This window comes from Netta rufina (genome assembly GCF_964035555.1).
Source record: "Netta rufina genome assembly, chromosome: 4".
Taxonomy (NCBI): domain Eukaryota; kingdom Metazoa; phylum Chordata; class Aves; order Anseriformes; family Anatidae; genus Netta; species Netta rufina.
In genome coordinates, this window is record NC_140127.1 from 10,916,661 (window position 1) to 10,933,150 (window position 16,490).

Genomic DNA, 16,490 nt, shown 5'->3' on the forward strand with positions numbered 1-16,490 from the left:
CAACCATGGGGTTTGCCGACCCCCATGGCCACACTCCAACATTCAGTTTCATGAGCTTTCAAGGTTCAAGTTTTCAAGCTCTCTTTACCATCTTGACATCCAGAATTCTATCTGATAAGTTTTCTTCTCCTTTAAGGAGATATTATGGTGAAATGTTTGAGATACTAGAAGAATGAAACAAAGCGTTTGTCAGGAAACTGGAACCAGCTCTAGAGAAAATGAACACAGTAGGAGATGAATGAATTCTGACTGCTCGTTTGATTGCTACTTCCCTTTTTGTTGTTGTAGTTTGTTTTGTTTCTTTTGCTTTTTCTTTTTTCTTTCATTCTTTTTTTTTTTTTTTTTTTTTTTGACTCACGATTTTCATAGATCATTTTTCATAGGCCATTTGTAGATTTTTCTATAAAATGTACAATTCACACTACATAATACCTTGATGAAATGCAATACCATCTAAAAAGAAATAATAGACAAAAAAAAGTGAGAGTGTCATAGGTTCCCATGACTTCAGGAGCTGACAATTTATTATTACCAAATGAATGGTAATAATTACTTAACTAGATAATTCTAATTCTGGTCCCTCAGTTTAGTACTCCGTTTCACACTGATCTCCAAGTTGTCATCAACTTTACCTTGCATGGTCAAATGAAGACATAGCAATGATAAGTACCATCAGAAATGCTATTTGTATACAGTAAAAATTAATTACAATTGCTGTAGGAACTGCAACTTTGATCAAACATTACATGGTTTGTTGAACTAAATAGTCATGTTAGGTATTTAACAATAAATTTCCTTCTCTTGTTACTTTGACTAAAGCATTTCCATGGTTCTTTTTTAAATTAGATTTTTAAAAGATTTTATGATATTAAGACACAAGCTGAAGTTCTGCTAATTGTTTTGCACCTATGACTGTGTCCATAAGGAAAGAGTACTATTTTTATGTCATATATCTTTCTAATTTCACATAATGAAGGTGTTGTGAATGCTGAATTATAGATGATGAATAAAAGTGCTTCAGAACAAATACATGTAAGTGTATTTTTGAACTTAAATAAACAAAAGAAATTAGGATTGAAATAAAATTATATAGAGAGTTGAAAATTTTAAGTGTAATGCCAATGTTCTGTCTTGCATGTCTGCCTTTTGCTGATTTCTTTTGACTTCAAATTTCATTTAAAATAGTTCATCCTACTTCTGGAAAAAAAAAAAAAAAAACGCAAAAAAAACAGTGGTTTGTGCTATGCTGGAAAGCTTTCATATGTATCTGGGTATCAAGAATTGGCTGAATTACTTTTAGGCAAGTTAGACTGGATTCATAAGCTGTGTAGCTAAACATCGCATATCATCAAAAACTATAAATTCATAAGCAAATCAGGGGACATTTAAAAATACATTTTATTCTGCTTTTCCCAAACCCTTAACTTTGCTCTACTTCTGTATGCAGCTTGCCCTCTGACTGAGCAGTCATCATGCAAATTGGTGATAGTTCAAGTAAAAGTCCCCCTCCCACCACAGTTTATTCCAATTTAAATGTATACAAAACTATGTCCTTAGAATTGCCTTTCAGAGAAGCAAAAATCACATTTCAAATGGTGCTTAACCAGGCTTTAATTAGGTGTGAAAATCTGAGCTAATCTATTAATAATGAAGTTGCCAACTAAAAATTTAAAGAAGCAAAGATCAAATAAAGATGAAACAGACTGAATCTCATTTTTATTCAGTTAAGTATTTTATGTCATTTATACTTTTTAGGTTTACAGGAAAGATGACCTCCTACTGTTTTGGGAAAGCTGTTCAACTGGACCAAAGCTGTGCACTGAGATATTTCCAATTAAGGAGATAATATGGAATTGCATTTTCAGATGGGATGCAGTCATATATTTGGAAATGTTTTTCAAAGGGAATACCTAGTTCTCCATAGTTTATGAGAAATTTATTCATTAATATATGTACAAGAGAATACATGTGTAAGTGAGGATTCCTCATAGGACTGTATTCCCATTCCAAAGGCAGAAGTGAGAATCAAGATAGTACTTTATAATTCAAGATATAAGGATACTTTTCTTTCTGGCTTTTTTATTTTTCATGTTTGGAGAAGGAATGATTACGTGTTCATAACAGAACACCGAATGACAAAGCTTGTGCATAAGGGCATAATTTATGGGTTGCTTTGTAAGAGCAAGAGTTGGTCAAAATTATTTGGACTAAGTCCCTCCCAGCTTTTTCTTGAAATGAAAGCGGTGCAAATTAGATAGACAATAATACAAATGATTTTTGGTTTGTTGCTCATTTTCCTCTCCCAAGAGTAAATTCCCTGCATTATTCTTATTTCCCTTTTTTATCCCCTTTCATACACAAGAGATGGAAGGAAAATGCAAAACCAAGAGAACTGGAAACAACATATTATGCACTATGCATATATTCAAATGCACTGTATTAAAATTATATTTAAAAAAGTGAACAAAATTTATAAAAGTTTCAAAGCAAAAAAAAAAAAAGAAAAGATTTTCTGTTTCTCTTCAAATTGTCTACAGATATATTTGATAATGTCTTCAGTTACAAGATTTCCAAATAAATTTACACATTAGCATCTAACTTATATTTGTGTCACAGACATGCCCTTATTGTGTGGTGTAATGGCTTAGTTTAGTCTCATTTCTCATAAGGTTGTTCTAATAGTAATGATTTTTAAAAGATGGTAGGAAAATATTTCATTATCATATTACAGAAGATAGAAGAATTCCACGGTTTCCTAGTTTACATTTTCCTTCATTATGAATGTATCAGTTCTGACAGCAACTGGTCCCAACTGAAGTTCTTTGGAAAGTGATAAAACGTCACTGATAGTCTTAATGTGAGAGAAAATCAGATGTATTTGATTAAATTAGGATGCTTTACACTTCTACCACCATAAAAAGACTAAACTCAGGCGCTGGTGTTTTTCAAATAAAATTGCCATTTACACTAAGGTCTCCTCACCCAACTCCTGCATTTTGAAATAGCTTTACTGAGAATGTGAATCAGTTTCATTAAATCAAAGTGATTTTGTCTGCTTAATTTTTTAATTAAAAGGGGGGGGATATATGTGATGTTTTCCTTCTCTTCTCTCCTCTTCCCCCTCCCCTTTCCCCTATACCCCTATAGTTAGATATGTTACTAGTTATAAACAACTAGAAATACAATGGATTATGAGGTCCTTCTAGGAGTCATTTTAGTAGTTTCTTTTGGGTTTGTCTAACTAAAAATGAAAATACATTTTAAAAGTTTGTATCACTTACTGTTGAAGCTATTTTAAAGTCAATGAATGTGGTGGCCTCTTTTAAGATACTGTGATGATGTAACTTGTACAGGTCTGAGTACAAATTAATAAAGTGTTGTTTTGTTTGGTTTTAAAGCATTCAGTTGTCTAAAAATAAAATTAACTGCTTGAGTGTATTTTTGAAAGTATGTTCTTGCCTTACACATTGAAAGGTTGACTCAATTCTTAAGATCCAGTATCACAGCCAACGGAAGTACTCACGTATTCTGGATGACTACACTCTGTAGGAAGAACACTACTCCTCAGGGACTGCAACTGTTATAAAATGTCCCAATCTAATTATGACCTCTCCTTATGGAAATTTGGTGGTGATAAATTAAAAGCTCATTTTCTCATGTAATGTGACAGAGAACTGCAGAGAAAACATATATGTGCTCATATGAAAATGTTACCAACTAAAGCATCTACAGCTTACTTTTCAGTAATCAGGAATAACCTCACCGTGAAGAGAGATCAAAAAGCACAGACAACACTGTGACAAAAATACGGACACGAGTTGGATTTCAGTCACTGTGTTTCAAAAGCCAAATACCTCAGCAACCCAGATGGAAAGGAATGGAGGAATAATGTAATGAGGGAATGCACCAATGCATTTTCAGTGACTTGAGGAACCAGAAACACTGTTATCAATACCATAGTGCTTTTTAAAATCATGTTTCTCTCTCAAAACATCCTTAAAGAAGGATATCGTTATCCTGATTTTTCAGATAAGAAAACTAGTTTTCCCACAGAGTAGTAAGAAAGAAAAGCAAATTCTATATTCATTTATTATTTTTATTCGTTATGGGGCTCTGGGCTCCTTTAAGCCAAAAGACACGTTACTTTTTTACATATGTTAGGAAAGGTGACTACTATGTATTTGCTCTGATCAGAAATCACCTCACTGAAAAACTGCATAATAATAATTTCAGCAGAATAAAACCCTCTTGGCTCTTCCTGTGTCTTTGGTTTATATCAGAGCCTGCAAGGTGTTGTAGACGCACACAGAAGCCTCATAATTATGTCTCTGTTAAATGGAATTCTAAAGAGAGTTCATCAGGGATGTTTAGAAATTAACTAATCCACAAGATAGGCTTCTGAATCTGTTTACCATCCAAACATGAATAAAAACATTAAACAGATGATGGTAAATTGCAGCAACTGTTAAGTACAGTTGTAAACAGTGAAAGGAACAAGCAGTGGAAGAAGCAAGACCCCATAATTCATGGGGTTCCCATGACCGACTTGTGCTTATATCCTTTCAACCAAAAATAGGTGTTTAAAAGTTACCAGACTAGAAATTGTTCTCCTCCTCTGTCAGCTCTCACATACTAGACTGGAAAAGTAAACAGAATAGTATCTTTCATCACAGTGTTTATGTAATATGGCCATTTTCATGCTTCGCCTAAGTAGTTCAGATGCTCCTGAGTGTCAGTAAAGAAGCAGGCCTAAAGAAACACCTGCTACTGCGCTTTGAACTTTACAAGGCTTAGCTCTACTATTACTTCTTCTTTGCACTTCTTTAACCCTTCTCCATATGGAGGTACAGAAAGGTAACACTAACATTTGAACATATTTTATAGCTCCAGTTCCTCTCTCTCTCTCTCTCTCTCTCTTTTTTTTTTTTCCCTCTTCTGTTCTTTAGAGAAAACAATTGCTACTGCAGGAGCATTAGTGTTACTGTTGCCCAAAGTAGGTCCCTCCCAAATGTACATGTTTAAATATTGCTATGGTTCTACATGGTAAAACGGATTGTGTCTGCACACCATGCTACAACCACACAACCACCACTCCGAGGCTTGCCACAGGGTGCTGCTGAATGCCCAGCAGTGCCTGCTAGCAAAGTACTTCGTCTCCAATCTGCCTTCCTCCCTCAGGCCCCTGATTGTTGCTACTGCAATAAAAAGCTGTTGGGGGTTAGACCCAAGCACCAAGAAAGACAAAATCACTGTATTGTGTGTTCATGGTGGTGGTGGGGCTGCAGGTGTGTGGCCTTCATTGGAAGAGGTTGAAATACAAGCAACTTGCATACCTCCTGCTACACCCTTGAAAAGACTAGCGTATCCAAAGTTTTTTGGTATGGTAAGGACATCTAAGAAACAAACAAACATAGGTACAACCACTTCCATAGATTTACAAATTTACACACACACACAAACTACACAAGCTGGAAAACATAGTTTAACTTATTAGCAAAATGCCTCGATTCAGATATTCCATTAAATATGAATTGTTTCCCTTTAAAGTACTGCTGCTCTCTTACTGTATTGAAATCAGCTAGTGCTTCCTCTTTGGGAAGCAGGACTGCAAAAGGCACTAGAACACCCATCTAAATCCCGCTGGTGGTTTTCAAAAAGGAAACAAACAAACAAAACAAAACAAAACAAAACAAAAAACACATAGTTTTGGTGCTTGGAAAAAAAGATGAAAGAACTGTCCTTCACTTGAATACATGAACACCAGCAATGTAGGCAACACACAGAGAGAGGAGGAAAGCCCTGTTTTCTCAGAGGAATTCTTCCTGAGATTGGTAGATTTTTTTCAGCACAGAGAAAACGGATATTTGCTCTGGAACCGTTCACTAATTTCAAACTGGACTGAAGAACATAAGTCTAAAATTTGCCAGAAACCCTGATAACACCAAAAGAAAATTCAGAATTCATAAGTATAAAACAGAGCAAGACCATACCTTTTAGAGTGTGTGGGGTTAAAGACCCATTAAAAAGTGCAGGGGAGGAGAAAAAGAGGGGAGTGGTGGTTATAATGAATCTCTTTCCTTACTGTGGCTATGTGAAATAAGAACACATATGATGCATTTTGAAATTTCTTCCTAGGGGAAAACAGAGAAAAGAATCAAATTAGTCTGAGAGGAGAGTTGCGTCTTAAACTACTTTTTTAGAGTAAAATTCATGAATAAGCCTTGGAGTAGGAAATGGAAGATAGGATTCTCCTGCCCAGTTATATGTGACTGTGGTATCATAATCTCCCTTTTTTTTCTTTTTTTCTTTTTTTTTTTATTTTCATAGTTTTCCTCTTTCTCTCAATATTAAAGAAATTGCAGAAATCATCTTACCCCAAAATAGCCACAATCCACCCAACAGGGAGATGAGAATTTCCTCAGGTAGAAAATAGAACTGAACTCTCTCTCATACAATTTTGTACGAAAATATTATGCATGGCTATTGTATGAGCAGAGAAAGTAGCAAGAAAAATTCCTTCTCTCTTAAACGACCTGTACCCTCTGACTACCGTGTTAAGGTCCATGGGGCAAAAAGTGGAAAGGGAGGAAAATAACCTGTTTCTGGATAGTGACTCTTTTAAGCGTGAACTAGAATACTCAGTCCTATCAAAACTGAAGCCTTTTTAGGTATGAACAGAATCAGTCTTCTATGGGCTTGTGGAAAATTGAGATAAAAAGTATGACAGTTTAAAAAGAGTGAGGCTAGAGCTCACTCTTTTGAAAATGTTTAAGGTTGCTTTTTTTTTTTTTTTTTTTTTTGTCTCTGTCTTTAATTGTTTTGAAATATGTGATGTGTTTTAATTGTACTGATTCTAGCTTCCAAGTCTTGATCCAGAGGTCTTCCAAAGTTTTAGAGGTTAGTATTTGTATCAAATTTTAATCCTAAAGTTTGTTACCCAAGTCCTGGATCCTATTCTCCTAAAGCAATTATGAAATTGAGTACTGAAGTCCTACTTTCAAAAAGCATTTGTATTTCTTCTATTGACAAATGGGTGCATAGGCATCCATGAGATGAACAAGACAGTGTAAGAAAAGGATGTTTAGTTTATATACTACTGCTTTCAAAATAAGTCCTATACCACATCTACATTGTGCAAGGAACTGCTTTTTGAAAACCTCCACATTTCTGTCAATTCACTTATTATATCCACATAATAATATCTGAACAAAATATCAAATTATAACCAGAAATCCCTCTCCCTGCACCTACACTACTTCTCAGACCTAGAAGCAGTGTTGTTGTTGCTAGACTCAGGAATAGACATGTCTTTGATTTCAGTTTCAAAAGCATCTTAAGCTGTTTTTAAGCTTCTACATCCACTGCAAAGTACCAGATAAAGCAAAATTGTTTGATCAGTGAGTAACAACACACATCTCTCAAAATAAGGAGGGGAAACAGGCATGGATTGGAGTAAACAAGGCCATTTTTTTTTTTTTTTTTTTTTTTATACCCTGTAATGCCAAAAGGCTACGTGCCCTGACTGCTCTGAGGATTTTTCTTATTCTTATCTATGTAGTACCCCCTGGTTCTGGTTAGGGAAGGACTCTGGAGAAAACTGAAAATGTCCCAGGAAGGAAAAAGTTGATTCTTCAGAGAAATTCAGAGAAGAATCAACTTTCTTATTTCAATAAAAATCTTACTTTAATGAAAAACAATCAAACAAAAATGTTATGTAATTTTTAGCTATACTGTATGACCAAAAAAATAATTAAAAAAAATAAATAAATAATAAAAAACCCCACCAACAACCACCCTTCTAAATATTTCTATTCAAAACCAGCTAAGAATACTAGACAAACATGACTACCTTGCTTGTCCAGGACAGGGACACACTACAACTGGAGTACTATGCTGATGTTGGATGAGATAATACAGTCATTAACACTATGTATGTAAAAAATAATCAAACCAACAATCATTTTTATAAGTAATGCTCTTCGGCGAGATCTCTCTTCCTGGTGTTTCTACAGAGTACAGTCAGACTCTTCACTTTATGGTTTATTGACAATCTTCAAGTTGCTGCCAAGATAAGTTGATTCCTCTCATGTTTTATGTTTGTTTGTTTTTCTAAAGACTTCTTTTAATGGACAAGGTTTGGAAAGAAAGCAGTTGTCAGTTAAATTTTTTGGCAGAGACATTTTCTGGGCATTGCAGTCAAATCTGTCTAAGAATTGATAGGCCAAGGTCAAACCACAGCAATACAGTAATCTTTGAAAAGTGAATAATGAATATTTTCAAGTATTTTGACAGTAAATCAACTCTTCCATCTTAAGGGCTATGGAGATATAGTGCATACAAATTTATTTATATATATATGCATTAAGAGCTGGAAATAATTGTAGCTTTTAGCTCTAATGTCCATGGGATCATTGCTGGAATGTGAGCTTTATACTATTATGTCCTCATCTCTATAGGAAGTAGGGAAAACATGGAGTGCAGATTTTAGGAAAGAAATTTTTCAAAACTTTGGTAAACAGTGCATCTTGTGCTAAAGAGGAAAGAGAAAGTTAGAAATAGAGTGTTAAGTACATTTGATAGATTCATAGCTTACACCACGTTAAGGAATTATTTATTAATTGAAAGGATTGTGGGTTAAGTGCAGATAGGAAAGAAATCTTTAAAACATACAGATCCTGAATAGCTGTACTGGAGGTAAACATTAGGCATAACAACAAATCAATGGATTGGTAGTTCTTTCCTTCATCTGTCCACAATTATTTGGGGAATTATTATTATTATTGTTGGTTCTGTTGTCCTCTCAGAAGAACCACAGAAGATAATGCTGCTTACTAATGAGACCTCCAAAAAGAAATGCATGGGATATGAGTTCCTATCCATCCATTCCTGTCTGGGGCTACTCTTCTGTGCAATCTGTTAGTCCACCTACTAGACAGAGTAGTGAGGACAAAGATGATGAATACGGTCCAAAACTTCTGTTACCAGATGTAAGATTTAAATTTAATTCCTGCCTACTCTCAAAAGCAGAAGTACCATTTTCCCAACATAGGTTGGTTAATTTTAGTGTCCAGATGGAAGAAATGGTAGCAACTTCTCTGTTTTCTGCTATAACCAAGATCCCAGATGGGAGAAAGGAGAAAAACAACAATATAATGCCCTGGCAGTTAGTCAAATCAAGAAAATGATAGAATAATGTCTAGCCAGCTTTAGAGGAGAGAGAATTATTCTCAGGGTACTGTGAGACATCTTTTTATTACAGAAAATATGTATTTACAATGATTAAATGCAAAGTAATGTACTTGTTTTCAGATTTGGGCAGAATTTGGCTACATTTTTACAACGCTTGTATGCAAAACATGTATCAAACGAGTGTCTTCTTTTAAGTTTGATCTTGAGAGCTCATGAGAAACACACGTTATGCAATTCTTAATGCAGCTTTAAAGAAATAGTCACAAATATTCCTATGGATATTAACATCAGCATTGTGGCTTGGTATTCAGACTTAAGAGATACTTGAGGACTTTGGATGTTGAAATTTTAGGCACATATACAGCACTAAGTATTTCACCTAGCATCACTGTCTGAAGATCTTATGGCTTGAAAGAGTTATTACATGTATAGTTAGAGTCAATGGTCACAATGGTATTCCAGATCTGCATTTGTCCTTTTATTTTTCTGTTTTCTTAAAATTAGCCAGTGCTAGAAAAAATGCTCTTAGAAACCTCTTGCCTGCAAAACAGTTTTTGCAGTGTCCTGCAGCCCTCTTAGCATTTGATAATGTTACTGTTTTTAAAAAGGTACATTTAAGATAATTGTCAAGATTTATTTAAAATTTATCTCAGAATGCTACAAAGCCTTGCTCTGTCTTTGCATGAAAGGATGAGTAATGGGCCACGTGGTGGAAGAAGCCGATACTATAAAAATAACACTGATATAACTGGAAGCATTTAAGAGTTACCAACATTCAAAGGTGAAACAAAACTTGATAATAATGTTGCTATATTTGCATTTACTGGAATTACTCTACATGTAAAATGCAGTCCAAGATAGAAATATGTAACTATAAGTTTGTGTTTTTCTTTAATTCACAAAGCAGTGATGACGAACACAAGGCAAGTATGTGGAGAATATGTTAGATAAAATACACATTTTGAGATCCAGATTTGAATATCTCTTTACAAAAAGATGTGAATTAGATACAATTTCAGAAAATACATAAAGATATAAAAAAGAGTAATTTAATTACTGTGAAAAAAAAAAAAGTTATTTTTCGTGATGTTATCAGATATTGAAAAATAATATTTGAGCATATTTGCAGTTATGAGAGCAGGGCAAGATAATGCTTTCCAGGTTATGTAAATTACAATATAAAGCAGCTCTTTTCCTCTAATAAAAATAAAGGAAATGAAGCATCTTCATGTTCAGTTATTGAACAGTTACCGCATTTGTGCTCAGCAGACAGAAACAAGATGATTTTTTTTTTAAGTGTATCTTTCTTTTTTTTCCTCCTTGTAATTTAAAAATAATAAAAAATAATTTAATAATTAAAAAAAATAAAAAAACTCAACCATATAAACATTCATGATATTTATGAACTGAGGGAAAAGCTTTATTTGGGCTTTTCTGAGGTCAAGCTTTACTGAAGTGGCACAGATTACTGAGTGAAATGGTAGACCTGTAAAGGCATTGTCTCCTGTTTTCTTGCTTCCTTCCCTGCTGCTAGTTTATGAAAACATACCCAATTTACCCATGTGCCAGGCATTTTTTTTTTTTCCTGCTCAAACCATTAAGAGCAAGCATCCACTATATTTCTCAGCCTAAAGGCTAGCCTGATCCAGTGGGTGGCATCTCTGCCCATGGTAGGGGGGATGGAACTAGATGAGATTTAAGGTCCCTTTCAACCCAAGCCATTCTATAAGTCTAAGATTTGATTCTAAGAGTCTAAGAATTCAAATTACCACAGATCATTTATGTATCTCTCTAGATTTGCCTGTCTGTACCACGACAATTTCTGGATATCACACAGGAAAAGATTGTTGCTAATCTGTGCATAGTAAGATGCTGCAATAAACATTTCAACAGTAGAAGTAAAACTGCTGTTCTACTCAGAATTTTTGTTTCATTAATCTAAAATTGTAATAAAAGTATATCTGCAATTTCTCTGATTTTTTATTTATTTTTTCTTCATTTCTAGCTTAGGCAACTCTTTTCCCTTTGCTATTAGGGTTGCAGAATTAAATACACTCCTATCATTTTATTTCCTTTGGAACAAGTAGTTCCTAAAGGAAAAGGAAAAGGATACCATATTTTTGTTTGTTTCTTTTCTCCACAAAATACTGAATAAAAAGAATTCTTGCTGCCAAGCTCCCTGGCTCTACTGTAATTGAAACTTTTACTCCTTTGCTGTTAATTATTCACTTACTCACTTAAAATATTAGGGGGAAACACACACACACACACTACAGAACTCCTGTGGAAAAAAAAACAAACAAACAAGGTTTTAAGAAAACCTAATAAAAAGAACAGGTCCATCATCAGAAAGTTTTCTCAGACATTGTAGATGTCAACTACTGCAAGCAATATGAAATAGGGTACTGCAACACCAGGTCAACAGCATGCTACAAAAATCGATGATAGTTCAATGAATCTGCAATGATGCAGCTTCATTGCAGTTTTCTGTACGTTAACCTTTAAAAAGCTTTCTTTTTATCAGTGTCAGAGGGGACAAACTAAAGATTTTTTTTTTGATTTTTTTTTTTTTAACCAAGGTCAGAGGGGACAAACTAACTCGACTTCTGGTACAAGGGAGTAGCATCAAGAGTTAAAAATGTTGATATTGGCTCAAAGAACACTGCACTTCAGGATTCTTACCTCAGCCAGACTCCCACAGTCTGCTTAATGAGACCTGTACATTATATTTTTCTGTTTTCACTGACCCTGAGCAATAAGCAACTTTGTAGAGATTCTAATCCTTTTTTTTTTTTTCCCCACAGGTTTTTTTGTTTGTTTGTTTGTTTGTTTGTTTTTTTAACACAGCAAGTTGAATATGAGCCAGCAGTGTGCCCTGGCAGCCAGGAGGGCCAACCGTGTCCTGGGGTGCATCAAGCACGGCATCGCTAGTAGGTCAAGGGAGGTGATTGTCCCGCTCTCCTCTGCGCTGGTGCGGCCTCACCTCGAGTACTGTGTGCAGTTCTGGGCACCACAGTATAAAAAGGACATGAAACTGTTGGAGAGTGTCCAGAGGAGGGCTACGAAGATGGTGAAAGGCCTGGAGGGGAAGGCGTACGAAGAACGGCTGAGGTCACTGGGCCTGTTCAGCCTGGAGAAGAGGAGGCTGAGGGGGGACCTCATCACAGTCTACAACTTCCTCGTAAGGGGGTGTCGAGAGGCAGAAGACCTTTTCTCCATTAACACCAGTGACAGGACCCGCGGGAACGGGGTTAAGCTGAGGCAGGGGAAATTTAGGCTTGACATCAGGAGGGGGTTCTTCACAGAGAGGGTGGTTGCACACTGGAACAGGCTCCCCAGGGAAGTGGTCACTGCACCGAGCCTGTCTGAATTTAAGAAGAGATTGGACTGTGCACTTAGGCACATGGTCTGAACTTTTGGGTAGACCTGTGCGGTGTCAAGAGTTGGACTTGATGATCCTTAAGGGTCCCTTCCAACTCAGGATATTCTATGATTCTATGATTCTAATTTACGTACTTCCCAGATAAATGACAGACAAATTATATATGACACATTTAGAGGTTGGTGTTGCCAGTAACAATAGCAAATATCTGTTTCAATAACTGAGACAATAAAATAGGTCAGAAAAGAGGGCATAGACTTTATCCAGTCTTCCAAGAAGGAAAAGGCAAGAAAAAAATTCCCAGTTGAAGTCACTGGTCTTTGACTTCTAACCAGGTATAAGTAAGTATAGCTCCTTGAAAGGACATAAATGACATGAATTTCATGTAAGCTCATTCTTGCCTTTTTTTTTTTTTTTTAGGTTAATCCAGCGACTCTAAGGTTAAATCATTTTTTTTTTTTAGGTATTGGTGGCTTAATATTTAAAAATATCTGTCTTACAGTTTTAAAATGGAGTAGTCTTATTTCACACAGGCACACTGCAAATTATGTGAATTTCACTTGTTATCAGTTTAGCTGTTATATTTTATGTGACATGCTGTCAGATGCCTTCCAGATTTTGAATATACACTGTCTACCATGCCAACTGTCATGTCTGTGATACTTCGAAAGAGCTAAGATTTCTCACAAATGCTTCAGCCTCTAGCCTCGGTGATCAAATCTCAAGATGCAAATCTGGAATACCTAGACATCTATATCTGGGATTTTTTGATTTTTCCTTCATGATGAAAAATTCCGGTCTTTTTATGTTGACTGAAAATATTTCAGACTAAAAAAAATCCCCCATATTACATACCAGAGTCTCACCATATAATTGAATGTGATTGATCTTCTGCCAAGGCCTGAAATAGCAGAAGAACTGCCTGCAGACATGTTTCACAATTTCTGTTGGTAAAGCACTTCACTCAGAACAGTTTCCTATTTTTGTGTGTCAAAACTTCATTATCAAGTTGTGAAAAAAAAAGAGAAAAAGAGTCTGATTCTTATATTAATAACAAAGTAAACAATTTGATCAAGACTGCAGTGCAGATCTGTCACCTACCTCATTACAATCTCAAATTTTTGCTAAATTAACTATAATTTGCTTTGGTGTTTTCTTACTCAGTTTTCTTCTTCTGCCAGTAAATTCATGGGTACTAGGGTGGCTTCAGGAGAATCAATGTCTTCTGAATGTGTAGTTGTTTCCTGAACAGAGCCAAAGCCAAGCCCCCCACATTGGATAGCTATGTTTCAGTTTACTTTTAATTCATGAACAATAATGTTATTATTAGTTCCGTCTCCCTTGTCCCCTCTTCTCCCCAGCACTGCCACTGCCACTTTCATCTTGAATTCTGAGCATGCAGGACAAATCTGGAATGCAGACACTGGTATGTAGTGGGCATACAACTCTAATTTGTGCTGTTCTATCCTGGAAATTTTAACCAAGAACTTTATATTCCAAACAAATCCTGTTAAATTGTTATATTCTACCCCTTATTGAAATGAACAACCTGAAACTGATCAAAGAAAGGGAAGAAGGATGCAGGTTTTCATTATGTGTGCCAATACTGAACAGGTATATAACACAAAATATTTTTAAAGTCAGTTTTGCACACCTACTCCTCAGTTCCAGTCACCCTCCTCCTCTTTTCCCAATAATCCAAACAAATAACCTACAATAGTATGGTGATTTTTAATGTTTTACAAGAAGGTTGGTTTATTTGACCTTGGTGCAAAACGAAGCAAACAAGGTGTTCCTAATGTCTTAATGAAGTATAACATACTGAAGAGCAGATGAATGCCCAATCCCAGTTCAATGTGAAGTTTTTCTTCAAACAACAAAACCTCAGATTATTTTTTTTTTAAAGAAAAACCACTGACACCACTTATGTAGAGCTATTGATACACTACTCCTGAACACATCTCCATAATCTTGTCATTTCCTTCTCATATCTGGAAAAAAATAAAACAAAACAAAAAACAAACAAACAAACAAACAAACATAAGCCTATGTCTATATCTTCACACTCTCTTATAAGATATTCTTTTTAGCCTGTAAGTGGCTAAGCCATAAACATCTGAGTAATGGGATTCAGAATACAAAGGCCACTAAAGTAGAAATGAATCTCAATCTTAGTGGTGTGAACAGGACCTACTATTATAATGAATCAAGGCAGTAATCCAGATAGTTTGAGAGTAACATGCCTTGCAGGTTTTGGATCATTTAATGAGGCCTATCATGTCTTTTCTATGCTTGAAATTTAAAGAGAATTATTCAACAATTTATAAGTGGGGATTTTAACTATTTCTAAAACCTCACTGCTGAATGTAATTTTATCATTATCCAAATTTATATTGTAAAATATCCTATTTTTTGTGAGACTTCTGCTACTATAATGGAACAAATCATGCTAGCTTTTCATTGCTATTACAGACATACACATGGATGAAGCAGGAAAAACAACATATTAGAAGCCAATTCTTAGAAAGACTTGTGAAAACTTATTCTAATGAGAGGAGAGCTTAAAGCACATTTTTACATCGATACATTGCACTTGAGGGAAGGCAAAACGACCAATTTTGTCTACACTTAATAACAGGTATTTGGATCTCAGTAGATCTGTATTCACTTGTTTAAAGGTTATATATACCAATTTGCATCCTAGAAATTACAGTGCACAAGATATAATTTCCCTTAAGTAGAGTAGATAAGTGGAGGATAAAAACTTTCTTTCTTACTACAGTATTCTTTATTTGACCTAATGTACATAAAAACAGCATAGATGAAGTTTTTTGCTACTTGCCATGGCCTCTGTTGTTGTCACTACTTCTGTTTCAAGGGCCTATTCTTGACTACATTGGATTTGCTAATACTCTACATTACTTGCTGCAGAGGCTTTTTTTTTTTTTTTTCCCTCACATCAATCCACATTCAGTTAATTTTATCCACAAGCTATAAAAAAATCAGGTGGGTCACAGAGATTTCTTTTACTTGGGTAGCACAGATAGAAACAAGTATAACACAAGTCCAAAAAATTCAAGGCCCTAGCTTCTCTTTATAAAAAATTCTAATTTGTAGTCCAGATCTCCTATCATGCATCTTTCCAAATTAAATTGTTACTTGTTTTTTAAGGGAAAAAATGTATAGAAAGTTCCTTATATGCTGCATAAGGACATTTGCCAGCTTGCACATTTCATAATGTCAGTACAACTCTTCATTAGGCTGTGAAATAGTAGCCTTAAATTAACAAATGGTTATCAGATGAGCTCCTGACTGAATTTTGTTTTATTATCAGTTAACTGATGAAAAATTCCAGTAGGCTTTGACTTCTGTTTCATTTGGTCTTTAGAGAGTTTGTTTCCTAGAAGCTATAAAATGACTCCATAAAATGTAAGCAGAATAAAGAAGGAATTCCTAATACATGCTATAACAAGAGATTTTGCTATTGCTTGCCTCTGTTGTGTACTGCAATAATTCAAAGCATTATTATATTGTATAGGTGGTTGGATTTCTTTGGTTACACACTTAGAAGAAAGAGGAAAAAAAAAAAAAGTTTTCTAGGGTAGTCAAAGGATAAGAAAAATAATAGTTCTAGCTTACTGTAGGGAAAACTGAGGTAGCAAATTGAAGAAGAATACCCTTTAAGACTTCAAGGAAATTCTACTTTTTGAAATAAATGACTTCACTACAGTAGGGGCTCAGAAGCCTTTAGAGTTTAGAAGAAGGTTATTTACTGTTGTCACTGCATTGCCACAACTACTAGACATCTCCCAATCTTTAAAGTCATGCAAGTGTGTGGGTGACTTCCACAGCAGACAAAGGACGTAATAAAAGATAAGAGAGGATGTAATAAAAGATAAGATATCTTGACAAGGTATAA